Source organism: Anser cygnoides, chromosome Z (genome assembly GCF_040182565.1).
Source record: "Anser cygnoides isolate HZ-2024a breed goose chromosome Z, Taihu_goose_T2T_genome, whole genome shotgun sequence".
Classification (NCBI taxonomy): domain Eukaryota; kingdom Metazoa; phylum Chordata; class Aves; order Anseriformes; family Anatidae; genus Anser; species Anser cygnoides.
Window position 1 is genome coordinate 58,655,053 of NC_089912.1, and position 15,176 is coordinate 58,670,228.

At 46.6% G+C, this 15,176-nt stretch overlaps 1 protein-coding gene across 1 annotated transcript in view; it reads left to right on the forward strand.

Moving 5' to 3' along the window:
• LOC106037293 (urea transporter 2) overlaps positions 1-15,176 on the forward strand; it is a 323,613-nt gene that overhangs the window by 298,708 nt on the left and 9,729 nt on the right. The gene's annotated exons all lie outside the window — the stretch shown is intronic.

The window sequence follows — 15,176 nt, forward strand, 5'->3', positions numbered from 1 at the left end:
AAAAAAAAGGAAGAAAAAGAGAAAAGAGAAAAAAGAAAGAGAAAGAGAAAGAGAAAGAGAAAGAGAAAGAGAAAGAGAAAGAGAAAGAGAAAGAGAAAGAGAAAGAGAAAGAGAAAGAGAAAGAGAAAGAGAAAGAGAAAGAGAAAGAGAAAGAGAAAGAGAAAGAGAAAGAGAAAGAGAAAGAGAAAGAGAAAGAGAAAGAGAAAGAGAAAGAGAAAGAGAAAGAGAAAGAGAAAGAGAAAGAGAAAGAGAAAGAGAAAGAGAAAGAGAAAGAGAAAGAGAAAGAGAAAGAGAAAGAGAAAGAGAAAGAGAAAGAGAAAGAGAAAGAGAAAGAGAAAGAGAAAGAGAAAAAAAAGAAAAAATAAAAAGCCCCCCCAAAAAGTGTATTTTGTAGTTAGAGCAGTTACTCCAACCAGCTCACATCTGCAGCAAGTGAAATAAATATTCCTGCACAAATAAACACCTGGCATATGTAAAAAAAGCTTCCTGGAAACGTGCCTTCAAAAACCAAACAATGGCAAATGGGAGCAAACTAAGCGACATGAAGGAACCATGAACAGAGAGGACCATCTATCCTGTGGTAACTGGAGTCCAGTATAAGAACACTACCTACCTACACCATGTGGCTCTAAGAAAAATACTTGCCTTATTATTCTAAATGTCATTTTTTCGTACTCTTCTATTCGCTTCTAACCCCTCAATTTAAAATAAATGAATAAATAAATAAAACACCTTTGCTCTTTGAGATGACATTTCCAGCTCTTCTCACACGCCCATAGGTGCTTCTGTTGTTAAGATCAGTTGCAGAGCCTCTAACAGCAAAGGCTGAGGTGAGTGCTTCAGATGTCCTGGCTTGGGTATTGATTACTCCAGAATAATCTACCTGTTAATCACTCTTCATGAACAACCAGCAAAGCTCTGCTGAGATAACATGGAAGGGATTTGCTGTCCCAGCGGACATTGGTCGTAGCACAAGTCAGAGCCACACTGCCATCCACACCTGAGCATCTCATTCCCCACCACTAGCTCCCTTCATCTGATGGCCTTTTCCAAAGGGGATTTGGGCTTTATAAAATCTGTCTCTTGGAGCAAGGCAGAGAGATTGGGCCTTCAATAAGATCTGCAGTCACAGGTGAAGCACACAAGTCCGATCCCTCCAGCCCTTCCCCAGTGCCTTTGCACAGCCCAGACTGCAGCAAAACCCCACCTACTTTGGGCCTTGTACTCATTTTCATCTCGCAGCAAGATTCACTTAAAACAGGGTAGCTCTATATTTTTGTGAAGCCATTTATAGTTTGTAGGGGGGAGGGGGGGGGCTGGAGATGTTTCTTTCCTTACTGCTTTCCTCAGTAAGTTCAGCTGAAGCCAAGTCTCAGAGGTTTGTTAGGACTGAAATTGTTAACTCGACTTAGGAAGAGTTTGACAAGTCAGAGGCAGGGGCGGTTTGCAAAGAGCTGACAGGAAGGAGAGAGATTTCTAGCCAAAGGCTATCAGAGACCTATCCGAGACCCCTTTATGTAAGGGAATTCTCCAGCAGCAGAGATTTTGACAGGAGCCGGTACTGGAAATTGTGACATGAGCCATCTAAAACCTGCTGAAGGCCTCGCTGGGGAATGTTTCGGGAAGGAAGTCTAGCAACAGAAATTGTTTGAGTCGGTCAGGGCTTGGTTTGGGGCCACACACTTCTTTAGGCTCTTAGGCCCAACACATGTTCAAATGCCCCCTGCCAATGCATAATAAAACACATTTCATAAATTACTTCCTCCTGAATTTTGCTGAAGCTCAGCCCAAAGCTACAACTAACAATTTCAAAGCCCGGCCTCCCATGGAGTCATATCTCCTCAACACACAGCAGCAGAGTCTCTGCGCTAGCTGGGAAATGGATTGCTCACTGTTAGGCTTTTACAAGTCAAAAAATAGTGCCATAAAATGTTTTAAGTGCTTCACTGGCCTGAGTAAGCGAGGTTTGATTCAGGCCTGCAGCACACAATGCAGCCATGGTTTGAGTTCAGACATGGAAAAGGTGAGGCCTGCAGAGCGTTGACATCCAACAACCCCTCATGTATTTTCTTTTCAATCTCACAAAGCTCCTCGGCAGTGCTGACCCCTCTTCTTCCCACAGCCACCACTACAGACCAGTGTCTGTGTAAGCAGGAGAGCCAAATCGTCAGACAGGGAGGGCAGGTGTAGCACCCAGCTGGCATCCTGGCAGCATCCAGCAAATATTTGGAAGGGTTTTATTCTCCGGAGGGGTACTCCAGTAATACAGGCTCTCAGCACGAGCTGACAAAAACAAAACTTTACAGCATGTTCAAATATTACAAGGCCCTAAACTTTCCAGCTGCTAGGAAGTTGCTCTGTGCTTTGTCAGTGCCAGATATCCCTGGTCTGCAGGGATGTATGTATTCCCCAACTGGTTTTTGTTGTTATTGTTGTTGTTCTTTTTCCTTTTCCTTTTTTTTTTTTGTTTTGTTTTTTTGTAGATCAGGTTTGCCAGGGCAGCAGAAATGCCAGCACTCTAAGGGTGAGATTTGTTTATGAAACCCTGTCCCTTTGCTTCCCTTTACACAGACGGCTGTATTTTAATTTGGAAGATGGAAAGAGAGTTCAAACAGGGAACCAACCCTTGGCTGCTGCCGGATTTGCAGTTCTCAGGGGTTCCTTTGCGAACTCCTGCAGCTGCTGCAACAGCTAGAATTCACACATCCCTGTGGCGGGATGAGAAGACGGGGGATAGCTCTGTGGGAAGCAAAGGTTTCTTCCACCACACTTTTCCTGAGAACAAGCAAACAGTTTGCATTTGGGCACCTCCAGCTGCAGCTCAGCACCTCCTGAGCATGATCGGTTGCCTCAGAGCATTTAGCAGCTTAAGCTGCCATGGAGCTGCACCCTCACAACCTTCTCCAGGGACGACCCTTTGCACAAAGAATTGAGGCAGAGCCAAATCCATGCTCCAAAAGCACACGGCTTCACTCAGCACAGAATGGGTGAAGTTCAAAGACAGATGTGAGCCTTTCCAAAAACACTCAGCTACCTCACTCACCCAAAATGCCAAGGTGCAGGTGTACGGGCTGCTTAGCACATCTCAACAGCCACAGAGCAAATTGTGCAGAAGGCCAAGGCAGACATACAGAGACACCCTTAAAATGCACAACTAGCAGGATCCAGAGCCTATTTTTCCCTCATTTCAGGGCACTCCAGCCTGCACCTGACCTTGCTTCTCTCCTTTTCCTTCATTTCGGTCGAGCACTGACAGCTCCTCCCTCTCATCCACAAATCTCTGCTATGCTAAGCCAAGCAGCCAGAAGCCGGGCAGCTACTTCCTGGCTGCAGAGAGAATCAGGAAGGTGAAGATGATGACAAACTATCAACCAGCTATGGTTTCTTACTGGAGCTGAGGGAGTTTATTTTACTTGTGTAAATTAAATCCTGCTCAGGGCATTTTGCATTCCTAGAAATTGAGTTATCCAGCACACGTAACTTTTTTTTTTCTTTTGCCTACTACAAAATGTGAATCTTTGCAGCAAATGGATTTGTGTGTTTGTGTGTGTGCATAAAAATGCTGCCCTGCAGTACTGCTTACAAAATCCCATAAGCATCTACAGCCAGTGTAACTACACCATTAAACATCACACTGATTATTAATTTTTAGTTCTTCCCACAGTCCACTGGTCCATTTCCAGAAGCTACCAGCCCTCTTTGTCTTGCTGATCAGAGCTGCTACCCATACAATGTACAGTACAGCACCTTCCACATCTATTAAGATCTACTTGCTGAGAAAATAGTAACCACAGGGATTTATATGTCGAGTTTCTTCCTGGAACCATGGCAGTGTTCTGCTCTTTCCTAAGGCCTAACACCTTCATATCCTACAACATTTCAGCTTGTGAGAATGGATTATTTCCTCGAAAGCAGGCAGGGACTTACGTGCCCACCATAAGAGCCAAAGAAGCAGAGAAGGAGTGAAACTCTTCTAAGCTGAGATCAGATGGAGGGGTGTTGAGTGAAATGACTCTGAAATTGCAAAAGGGGATGAAGCAGCAGAAAAACGCCTTCTCTTGTGTCATAAAAATAAGGCAAGCTCTGTCATTCTCATGCGGATAGTGCTCTCTTGAGGCAGGTCTGGAAAATGAACCCCTTTGGATCTGGGCTCTCCCCTGGTGCCAGAAGCACACAACAGGGGCATGAAGCTGGAATTCAGAACTGTTCAAGTTGCAATTTCCTCTCCGGTTCTGAAACACAGTTAACTTTCTGATACAGTTAACTTTGGGCTTCCAAAAACCCTCTAGTGTTTCAGGAAGTTTCAATCTGGCTGATGCCGTTTGCAAAGCTACAAGTGACCACAAAAACAAGCAGCCTCAAGGTTCAGACTCATGGCATGAAGCTGAGAGCTTTGCTTCCCGCCAGAGCGGGTCCTGGAGCAAAGAAACAAACAGGATCATGCCGAGTGTCAGCAGAACTGATGCTCCCTCCTACAGGTCAGAAGCACACAACAGGGGAAGAACAGAGGATCTGAAGGTGTCTGAAGCTGAAGACGGCTGTACCAGAGGCCAGTGACCTCCAGCCAAGTGCATGTTGTCCTGGGAGCCAGCTGGACATAGTGAGTCATCAGAGCTGGGATCACGATGGTGAAAAAAGTGATTTCCAGTGGTTCCACAGGTGCTTGTGACTCCATCTCATTTCCACAGGCTTCCAGACCAGCCACATAATGCCCATTGCTGATAAGAAAAGGGATAGTGCTGCCTGGAAAAAGGGCAAGGAAAATAAGTCCAAACAAGGGGACCCAGCCAGATAAATGCACTTGGCTTTTCCTTGACTTGCATTTCACAAGGCTTCCTGAGACAGATGACTCCCTGTTTTTAATTTGGGCCTTGGATATATCTCCCGTAGCCACCATAGCTACCTCTACACTGGAGAACGGAGTGGTGTCAGGTGGCAGCTCATCACCACTGAGATGGTGAACCACCAGCACCACCTTTGGCAGGCGTTGGCTTTGGCCAGCTAGCACACTCCCACGCCATTCTTCATTTCAGCAGCAACATTTTAAATAAATTTCTTGAAAAATCTGCAAGTAAGAGACAAGTTTCTTGCTAACCCAGCACTCCGGTGTTCCAGCCTGCAGGAAGAGTCTGAACCTCTGCCTAACATTGGTAGCTAATTTCCATGACAAGATAGAATAGAGCTTTTTTACACCCTTTTACACCCTACTCTAACCATAAACCATTTCTGAACTACTCTTTACATATGCCTGCCGCACATCTATCCCAGGAGATTGAGACCATGGCTCTGAATCAATAACTAGGTTTCCAGACACCAGTTATGCACCCTTGCAGCAGCGTGGACTGAGAAGTTGAGCCCTGGGAGCAGGTCAGGCTGGACAGAGAAGGCAGTGGGGCTCCAGCGCAGGTGGGCAGGGAGGGAAGTGGTATGCATGCACTAAGACAGCTACTTAATTTGGGTGCATATATCGGTTTCCAGAGGCTTACACAAGCCCAGAGCATGGGGAGCTTTGGCCAAGCTAGCACCAGGGAACTGGTGTTTATGAGGCCTCTAAAACTTGACATCTGAATATTTGCTCTGATTTTTGTAATGCACGTGTGGCTGTGCCCGAAACATACCACGAGAGGGAGACGGACAGCAGAGCTGAGCTCTCCAGCATTCCTGATAGCCATTAGCTAGAGAAAACACTGCCAGTTGTTGCACAGAGGAATGTCAAATAACAGCTTTCTCTAGAGAATTTTTACAGGCCAAAATGAAGGGGCAGAAGCAGCCTACACCAGCCTGGCTTTTGGTCCACTGTATATAAACCCCAAACTATTTCCCTCAGCAAACAAGCGCGAGATTGTGACAGACCCCTTGAATGCTCTGTGGTGAAACAGATTTTTCCACTCTGCTTTTGCTCATAAAAACGAGATGATGAAAAGCAACGTGGCCACAGACACTGATGGGAACAGACCTGCTGATGTTGCTTGTTCAGGCACCCTGCCTCCAGGACGTCTCAGCCCTTCCTGGCCAGAGGAGCTGCCTCCTAAATCAGCAAGTGGGACGAGCATCACCTCCCTCAATATACTGTGTGTTTTTCTCCCTCTCTTGCCATGCCTCTATTTCCATTCCTGCCTTTCCACCCTGCTACAGAGCAAAGGGCAGCAAGGTGGGCCAAAAAATGACTGAATGGCTGAGCCACTGTAATCAGAGCAACAAAACCCAGATGCAGAGCAGTCGCTATCGTTATCCAGGGGCAACCTGTGGCCAAAACTGTTTAACATCTTAATTAATGACCTGGGTGATGGGGTAGTGCACCCTCAGCGAATCTGGGGAAGATCCAGAACTGTAGGGAGTGGCAGGTGCAGCGGGGGTGCCATCCAGAAGGACCTCAGCAGGCTGGAGAAAGGGGTGCTCAGGAACCCGGTGAGTTCAGCAAGGAGAAGTGCAAAGCCCCGCACCTGGGGAGGAACAACCCCAGACACCAGGACATGCTGCTGGAAAACAGCTTGGCAGGAAAAGACCTGGGGGGTCCTGGTGGGCAGAAATTGAGCAGGAGCCAGCAGCGTGCCCTTGCCACAAAGACAACTCCCTGCTACAGGAGAGATGGGGATATACCAAGCAAATCCACTGAAGGGCCATGAAGATGATTAAGGGATCGGAGCACCTGTTCTAGAAGGAAAGGCTGAGAGAGCTGGGACTGTTTGTCTTGGAGAAGAGAAGGCTCGGGGCTCACATCTTATCCGTGTGTACAGATGTCTGTAACGAAGGCAGAGCCAGGCCCGTCTCGGTGGTGCCCTATGACAGGAGGTCAGCTCCTGGGACTGCCTCGCACCCCAATGAGGGATGACAGGGAGCCCAGAGATACCACCTGCATTTCACACGCCCACAGCCCAGCCTAGCAGGACTTTTAGCAACACGCGTATGTGGATTTGCATCGCTCTAAAGCACCTATTGGAGTGCAAGAGCCAGCGCAGCTCCCTGTGCACACTTAATGCACGATGTGCAACCAGAGCCGGGGAACACAGCCAAAAGCAGCAGTATAATGGCAATCTGCTACTGAGTGGTTTTCAGTGCACCTCTTGGAGGCAACTGAGCCTTGAGAGAGGCGTGGAGACAGAGCGTGTGAAGCTGGATGAGGGCCACAAGAGTGTCTCCTGGCAGAGCTGACGAGTTCCAGCGCTGCACCCAGATAACACGGCCAGCTCAGCTCCTGCCCGGTGGGGTGGCACAGTCAGGGATTGTTCAGGCATCCCTCCAAACAGATCAGGTACTACGCCTGGTTGGGATCCAACCACCAAACCCTCTTCTGACAATGTCAGCTGAGTTCAGTCCAAGAGGCATTTTCAGAGCCGCCCTCCTGCAGAGCACAGCAGGCAAAAACAAAAACAAAAAATAAAACAAAACAAAAAAAGTCCGCCATCAACCTGCCTCACTGGCATGAGATGACTTATGCCATGTATTCAGCCTTCCTAAATCACACAGGATTTAGGTGCCAGACACAAACCCCAGCTGCCTTGTCCTTCTTGTCCACCAAGTGGTTTTCATGGGTACCTAAAATCAACAGGCAGCTCAGTAGTCAGCTGGAAGTGTCACCTGCATGCTCAGCTTGCACAGCATTATGTGATCACCTCAGCTGGAGCTGGTGTCTCACTCCCAGCTAGGTGGTACCTGACGGATCCGTAGCAGGCACATGGCATGTCTTTGTCCTTTTGGACTCTGTTGTTTTACTCTCCCCACCTTGAATCTCAAACCCCAAAAAACAGGAGCAAACCTCAGGAAGAGGTCTGAAAAGCCAAAGCCCAAAAGACAGGAGCAGCTCAGCCTGGGGGCCGGTGGTGGGCACCCAACTTGGCAGGGACTGAATTGCACGTGGGACATTTGGCACCTGGGACAGACCCTCCCCATAGCTGGCCCTCTGCAATCCAGTGAGCCCACCACGCGGAGCTCATCGCTGCTCTGCCCCCAGTTCTCAGCGCAGGCTGTGCCAGAGACCTCATTCCCAAGTAGGTATCAGCAGACTGTGATCCTGTTAGCTATTAACCAGCTCTTTGATAAGCTGAACAAAGCATCAGTCCAAGACATCCACCCCACACCTGCGATCCTGTGGCTTCTTCGTGAATCTCCTCCAGTGTGTTGACCTCGTTAAAGTGCCAGAATTGGATGCGGTGGCCTTGAACCTGGTCTCCTGGAGGACAAAAGTGGCTGCCGAGCCTGCAGAGCCACCGCACTGCTCTGCAGATGGAGGGAACACAGCCCGGCAGCCATTCCTGCCTGCCCCCCGAGCTGCAGCCCTTTCACAAAGAGCAGACCAAATGCTGTTTTTAATGACACCGAGGCCAGGCCTGAAACAAGAGAGATGTGAAGTCTAAAACTCAATCCCACCAGCCTGTCCGTGAGGATCTCCCAGCTGAATGACCCACTGCCTCTCCCTCCTTTTGAGATGCACGGATTCATTCTATTAGAGAGAAAGCTGAGGCAGCCCAGGGAGAAATGAACAGTAAAGGGAAAAAACTACTGAAGTGGAGAGAAGCATCTTCCCCTGCAACACTTCCTTGCTTCACATGAGTTATTCTGCTGGGTACAAAGTCAGTGGATGGCAGCATCTGGCTCTCACACCAACCAGTGCCTGGGAGATCAGAAACACTTACTTGAGCAGCAATGCTAAGCTGACAGCCTGCTCTTAGGAAGGGAAAAGGCATAAAAAGGCATCCAGTCTCCTGTTAAAAACATCTCCATCAAAAGAGAGACACCGTGGGAACGAATGCAATGAGAATAACATCGCGTCAGCTCACGCAGCAGATGCTGTATTTCCACCGAGCTGGAAGCAAAGCCGTAAAGCTGGAGGGCTTTTTTGGTTCAACAGCAAACCACTGGCCCCTGCACTCTGGGGAAGTTGCAAGGGCACTTTTCTAAGCTGTTGCTCTTCTAGGGTCTTAAAGTGAATTGAGCTGTGGTTGAAATTAGCCTAACAGGTTCCTTAAGTTCACAAGCTTTTTCTCTGCCCTTTCTCCTATAATTCATCCTCTCAAGACTTCCCTCTCCAGCTTCATCTCTGCCTTTCACGGCTATTTCACAGCCTTATAAACCTCTCAAATATGCCACCTCTGATAGTCCAGATTCCTCTGAGAGCCATGGAGGCCAGGTTAAAAAAGAAAGAGGGAAAATTACAAAAACTTGAACTTCTCAAAAAAATGGTAAAAAATAATAATATATTAAACAATGGAACCAGGTCCTTCGCTCCAGTGTGTTAACAGAATAGTGGCTCCAAAACCCACCCAGAAACAGCTGAACTCAACAGGCTGCAAATTGTTGTGGAGTCTGAAGCCTCCACAGAGGGGACATCTCAAGTGACACTTCTGCTGTTGGGTTTTCTTTCTCCACTGTAGAGCCAACAACGTTTGGGAAGCAGGGAGGGATGATGAGTGGTCCTGCATGAGGAGATTAACAGCAGAGAGGTCTGGATCAGGTACACTGAGAGTCCACTTTGAAGCCTGGAGTCCTTCTAAGTGATGAAAGAGGGGAAAGGACTGAGTTAAGGGAGATTTAGTTAAAAGAAAACATCGACAAAAACCAAACCAAAACAACAACAACAACAACAAAAGCAGCAGGGAAGAGGACATTTGGAGAGGCTGCTGGCAGGAGACCAAGGACAGAACAAGAGGAAAGGTGGAGAATTCAAGAGGGAACCTTCTTGACATTTGTTTGGAGCTCACAAAGTGGGAGGAGAAACAAACTAATTAGTAATATCAGGACAGGAGCCGTGCTAGCCTATATAAGCTGGTGGGGCATTTTCTTTTCCCCACTCTCTTAGCCCTGCTTTCCTTCTGTATCAGCCAGCAAAGCAACAGCTACCCCGAGCTCAGCCAAAAGGTAAGACTGCATTGTTCCTTCCTTTTAATGTACAGGAAAAAAAGGTGACTTGCTGACTGACTTACCTAGATCTTTCTCCCCAAACCCCAGAACAAAGAGCTTTTAAAAACTCCTCCTGAATGCAGGCAGCTAGGGCTCAAGAAGAAGGCGGAGGCTAGGGAATGTCACAAGAATTTCACTTATTGAGCATTTTCTAGCAGGCTGAGGATTTATTAGTACTTCCTAGCACATTTGGCTGAAAACTTTGAGGGAAAAAATAAAGGAACTCTTTAACATCTCCTTTTCCTGCCTTTCTCTTCCACAAAATGAAAAATACCCAGATAGCAATAATATGTAGTTAATGTGATAGTATCTCTGGATCTCTCTGTGCCAGAGAGACAGATCTCTGAAAATTGAATTGGGAATGCGCTTAATGAATATTTGAATCTGAGGGATGAGCTTCCTTTTGAACTATTGCTTTGAAATGTGTCTTCTGTGAGAAAACCTGAACTTCTTTTTTCAGTGAGGGTCAAGTGCATTATAATCTCTCTGTTTCAGGGAGTGTGCCTGTGCAGTCATGTGTTCCTATACATAACATAACACCCAGCTTTATTAAACCCCTGGTAACATTACTCAGGCTATGCTGGAATCAGGGTTGCTGAGAATCTGGCCCTTTCCTCCTATTGTGCTCGGATGCAGGAATTCCTTTAAAAACATGCTGCACACAGAGCTGGCTGCCTGCACACTGCACGGCACCAATTCAGAGAATGCAAGATACAATGACTGTAATTGTGCGGTAGCAGTTCCTTGGACACACAAATACCACACAGCAATTTAAATCCCCTTGATTTACAGGGAAACTCGAATTTTGTCAGGGAGAGAGGAAAAGCACAGAAAGAGGAGAAAGTAGTAGATAACTTTGCATTTTCAGAGATAAAACCCAATGCCTAGAAACACAGGCACCAATTTGGAAATAACTATTACCTATGAGTCCAAAAACAATTAGCCAAATAGAAGTCTCAGTCCCTTTCCCAGCTGCACGCACAGCACCACTATTACCACACATAACACACAGTGACCATGTGCCAGGGCTCGCCTCAATTTCAGCAAGCGAATAAAAACCTATTTGCAGGCCAGATGTTGCAGGAGGGCAGCACCAGCAAGAAGTCTGCTGTGCTGCAGCTTTAATGAGGCATTGCTGAGATGCCGCAGGTGTGGCGTGACATGGAAGGAATACACACAAGGGGAAGAGAAATTGATTTAGCGAGACACAAAGTTGCATAACATCAGTGTTTTGCTACGGGATATTCATTAACTCTCAAAAGATGATTAAAAAAAAGTTTCCTGGCCCTCTGACGACTTCATTTTCATGCAAAAGATTTTTTTTCCTACTCTCAGGGGTTCACTTCATAACCTATACAAAACTACTCACTTTTAGCTGCAAAATGTGTGTGTACATCCTTATTGAGAACGGCAGTGAGACCTTTACGCAGCAGCACAAAGACCTCTAGGCAAGGGGAGGTAGCAAACATCTTGAATCACTGGGGAGAAGCGTAAATGCCCCAAATCCAGCTCTCACCCACCACAGTACACCATGGGAAAAGACTTTTAGGTAGTTACTCTGCACTTATAACAGAGCACTAGTCAATACTTGCTGTTATACACCAGCACCAGGAGCCCACACTGAATTTCCAACCAAATGCATGTCTGGAGCACCTCTCCCTCCAGAGCTCGTGTGAGATCATGCTGTGCATCCGAGAGCAGAACCTACAGTCTTAAGAATCTGGGTTCAAAAACCACTTTCAGAGACTAACGGAAATAAGGCATGAAAAAAATAATAACAAAAAATCCTCCCCTCCTGCAGAAGTCAAGCACTCTGTTCCAGCAGAACAGTTATTTCCATTTCCATTTTCTTTCTTTGTGCACTAAGAAAGAAAAAAAAGATCCCTGACTAGAAACCACATGATAACTTAACTCCAGTGGCAGGTCTTCAAAAGACCTGCTGCAGACTGGATTTCTTGCAATCCCCATCAGAATACACACATTTCACCTGAAATTAAATTTCAAACAACACATTCTTAAAATTCTTTGAACATCTCCATGATTCTGGGATGAGACACCTTTATCCTTTCTTAAAGAGCTGCTTTTGGCTACTCTGTAAAACAAGGTAATGCATTAACAGGCCCTTAGTCAGAACGTACAGGGCAGCTAGTGCTTCTTATAGTGACACAAGTAATTAAGGGGCCCCAGAAATTCTCTTCCACCTCAGCTGGTGCCAGTTTCCACGTATTTCACTGATGCTTTATACTTTCTTTGGATGACTAAGTAGGAGTAGCGTAAGCACCCCATGCTCTGAGTTTCAGGACAGAAGGGAGTTCCCAGGGGAGGACTGACATACCTGTGCATACCTCCTAATTTGTGACCATCTTACCCTTAACTGCATGAAGGGAAAATGCAAATGATCCAGGAGGGGTGGGCAAAATGAGCTGATGCAGCAGGAGGCAGCCGTCATGCTGTGCCTGGGGTGCGATTCGGGGTGGCAGTGAGGCCAAGGGGGCTGGATCTGGAACTTTATGCTGTCACAAAGACCCCACCCGTCAACCAGTGTGCTAACGATTACATACCCAGCTGCTCTGCAGTGATGGTGGGGTTTCATAGTGATTTCCTTCCCTTGTAGCATATATTATCTGATAGGGAAGATGAATCAATGTCCATGTTATCCCTCCAATAGCCCACTCTTGAGAGACACATCACTTGGTAGACAGGGATAAAATGTCATGATTTTGACCAAGAAATGTCCATGATAGCCCCCAGAGCATTCCAATTGTAAATATTCTGGGAGAACAAATACACAGGGCTTGGACACAGCCTTCACCAAGGGTGCAGTTCAGGCCAGGATGGTGGGAGTGACTCACCTGGCCTTTTTGCCATGCCAAGTGCATTGAGCTGACTTCATTTCTGCCCACGAAAACCCAGAGCAAAGGAGGTACCTACGCTCAGATTTGCACCATGCAGTGCTGCCTTATACAGTATCCATGCCAGCTGCACAGCCCACGTCAAATACTTTCGATAGCAGGTAGAAGGCTTTGCATCTCAGAGGGGTTTAGAACACGCAATTATTATATATCCCAGGGTAAAAATTCCTTTGCATAAGAAAGGAATGAAGCTCTGCTCAGACCCTCACTGCAGGAGAAGTCCTTTTCATTCCCATTCATTCTGGCCCTGACGCAGTAAAGCACTGAATTCATGTAGCTCCTCTGGGAAGTTAAACAGGCATTTAAGTGCATTCCTGTGGAGTATGCGTTGTGATGAATTAGGGCCCCCAACACAACCCCTTTTTCCACTGTGTGAACAGAGCAGACAGTGGCTCTGACACTTCTTGTGCAGACACGTTATGTCCCAGAACATCTCCAGACTACTGTGGTGCAAAAAACCTCCTCGCTCAGCATGCAGGGAAGCATTTCAGGCGTGCTAGCACTGGACATGCAGCAGCTCTCTGCAAATGCAATTGTAACAGCCTTGATTTTAGGAATTAGCACCAGAGAAAGCCTAAGTTCCACAAAGAGGAAGATTCTTTAAATTAAAAATGTAAATGCACTTGAATGAATGCACCAAATGAAGAGCATTTATCTTGGCTGGAAATTTTGATTTAACTGAAAGTGCATCCAATTCACTTATTCCATTATTTCAGAATAAAATATGAGAAAAGCGAAGGTTAATGAATCAAGGTAATGAATTATAACTGAGCTGGGAAAAAGCCCTCCAGCACCAAGGCACTGTCCCTAACAATGCTCTCATCCTTTTCTTCTCTTTCTCCTCTAGCTAAGCTCCTTGCCTTTGTGCCCTATCCCAATGCAGATTCCACACTCTTCTACACTGGTCCTGCCTTCAGCCACTCTCACACAGAACCCATCCTTGCATGAGCTGGGCCCTCCCAGAAGGCATAAAGTGCTTATTTTTTATGTATTAGTTCTGCAAATATTTACTGCTTGGTGAAATGTCGCTATCAGCCCTCCAGCAACGCACAGCAAGGGACTGGCCAGGGTGCACATCCACCACCCATTCCCACAGCCAGACTCGGAGCTGCTTCCCCACACACCGAGATCTGCAGGGTAATGCCCAGGGGAGAGGCTGCTTCAGCCTAACTACTCAGCACCTGTATTTCTGACGTGTGAATTCTCTTCCCCAGCTGCCAAGAAGTCACAAGTGAGTCGAGGACTAACTGCAACACTTATGCGCTTGTATCATCTTATTTAGACTACTAACCCACAACCTAAACACTTTACTTCTTCCACAACCTGTTACTCACTGGGGAGAACCAAGGCAGCTCTGGTTCTGTATTCATTCAACAGTGTGCCTCGTCTTGTGTTTTCTTTGTCTTGACAACTACCCAGAATTAGTCTTACTCTTCAGGAAACTGAGTATACTCCAGGGAAAGGTTTGACTGCTTTTAATTTGCTGACTTCATATTGAGAATTGGCGCTTAAACAAATAACAAATCAGCCACCAGACTTTTTAAAAAAAAAAAAAACAACAAAACACAACAATGTTTACAGTTAGATGCAAGTCTCTGAGCCACATACCTGAATGAAGCTGTCTAGAGCTGTATGAGGTGCCAAAGTGCATTGCAGCAGCTCCTGATCCAAAAGACATCTCCCATATGGCACCCCATATCTGCCAGCCCCATGTGGATGCTCCAAACACCTCATCTAGGCCAAAGCACCTCTATACTGTGCTCTCCTACCTTATTTAAGGCTTGATACAGCATGTCCTAAATGTAATAAGAGTCTTTTCATTACTCCCTGAGGGTTTCTTATTACAGGCTGTGGTCACCTGTCTTGTCTTATGTTGATGAAGAAAGGTTGGTGCAGACCACCTAGCACGTTACGGGGCAGAGAGAAGGCAGAAGCACTTCCAGTATGATCTCTAATTTCTTAAATCAGCGCTGGGTACTTCTGGAGACAGAGTAGACAAAAGTAAAATTCAATGGAGCAGAAAACAACGTGTGTATGCCTATGGGTAACTGAGTAAGGCTCCATGAACAACCCTCAAGCTGAGCCCATACCCGTGAGAAAGGTTGAACTGACCACCGTCGGTGCCTGTATAGAGGCACCTGTACCCCGTAAACCTAATGTTAGGGACCTATTGTCGATGGCTGATGGATAAGTTCAAACTGGAAGTACAGGTTAAGCAGCAGGGAAAATGTAATCAATCACTGAAGCAGCTTCTCCGGTGTCGGAAAATCTCTGACCAAGTTGAATTTTGAGGTGGGCTTCCACTTCTGTGAAGCCAGTGTCTGGTAATGCCACCCTGCTCTTTGTGAATTCAGCCCTTACATCGAG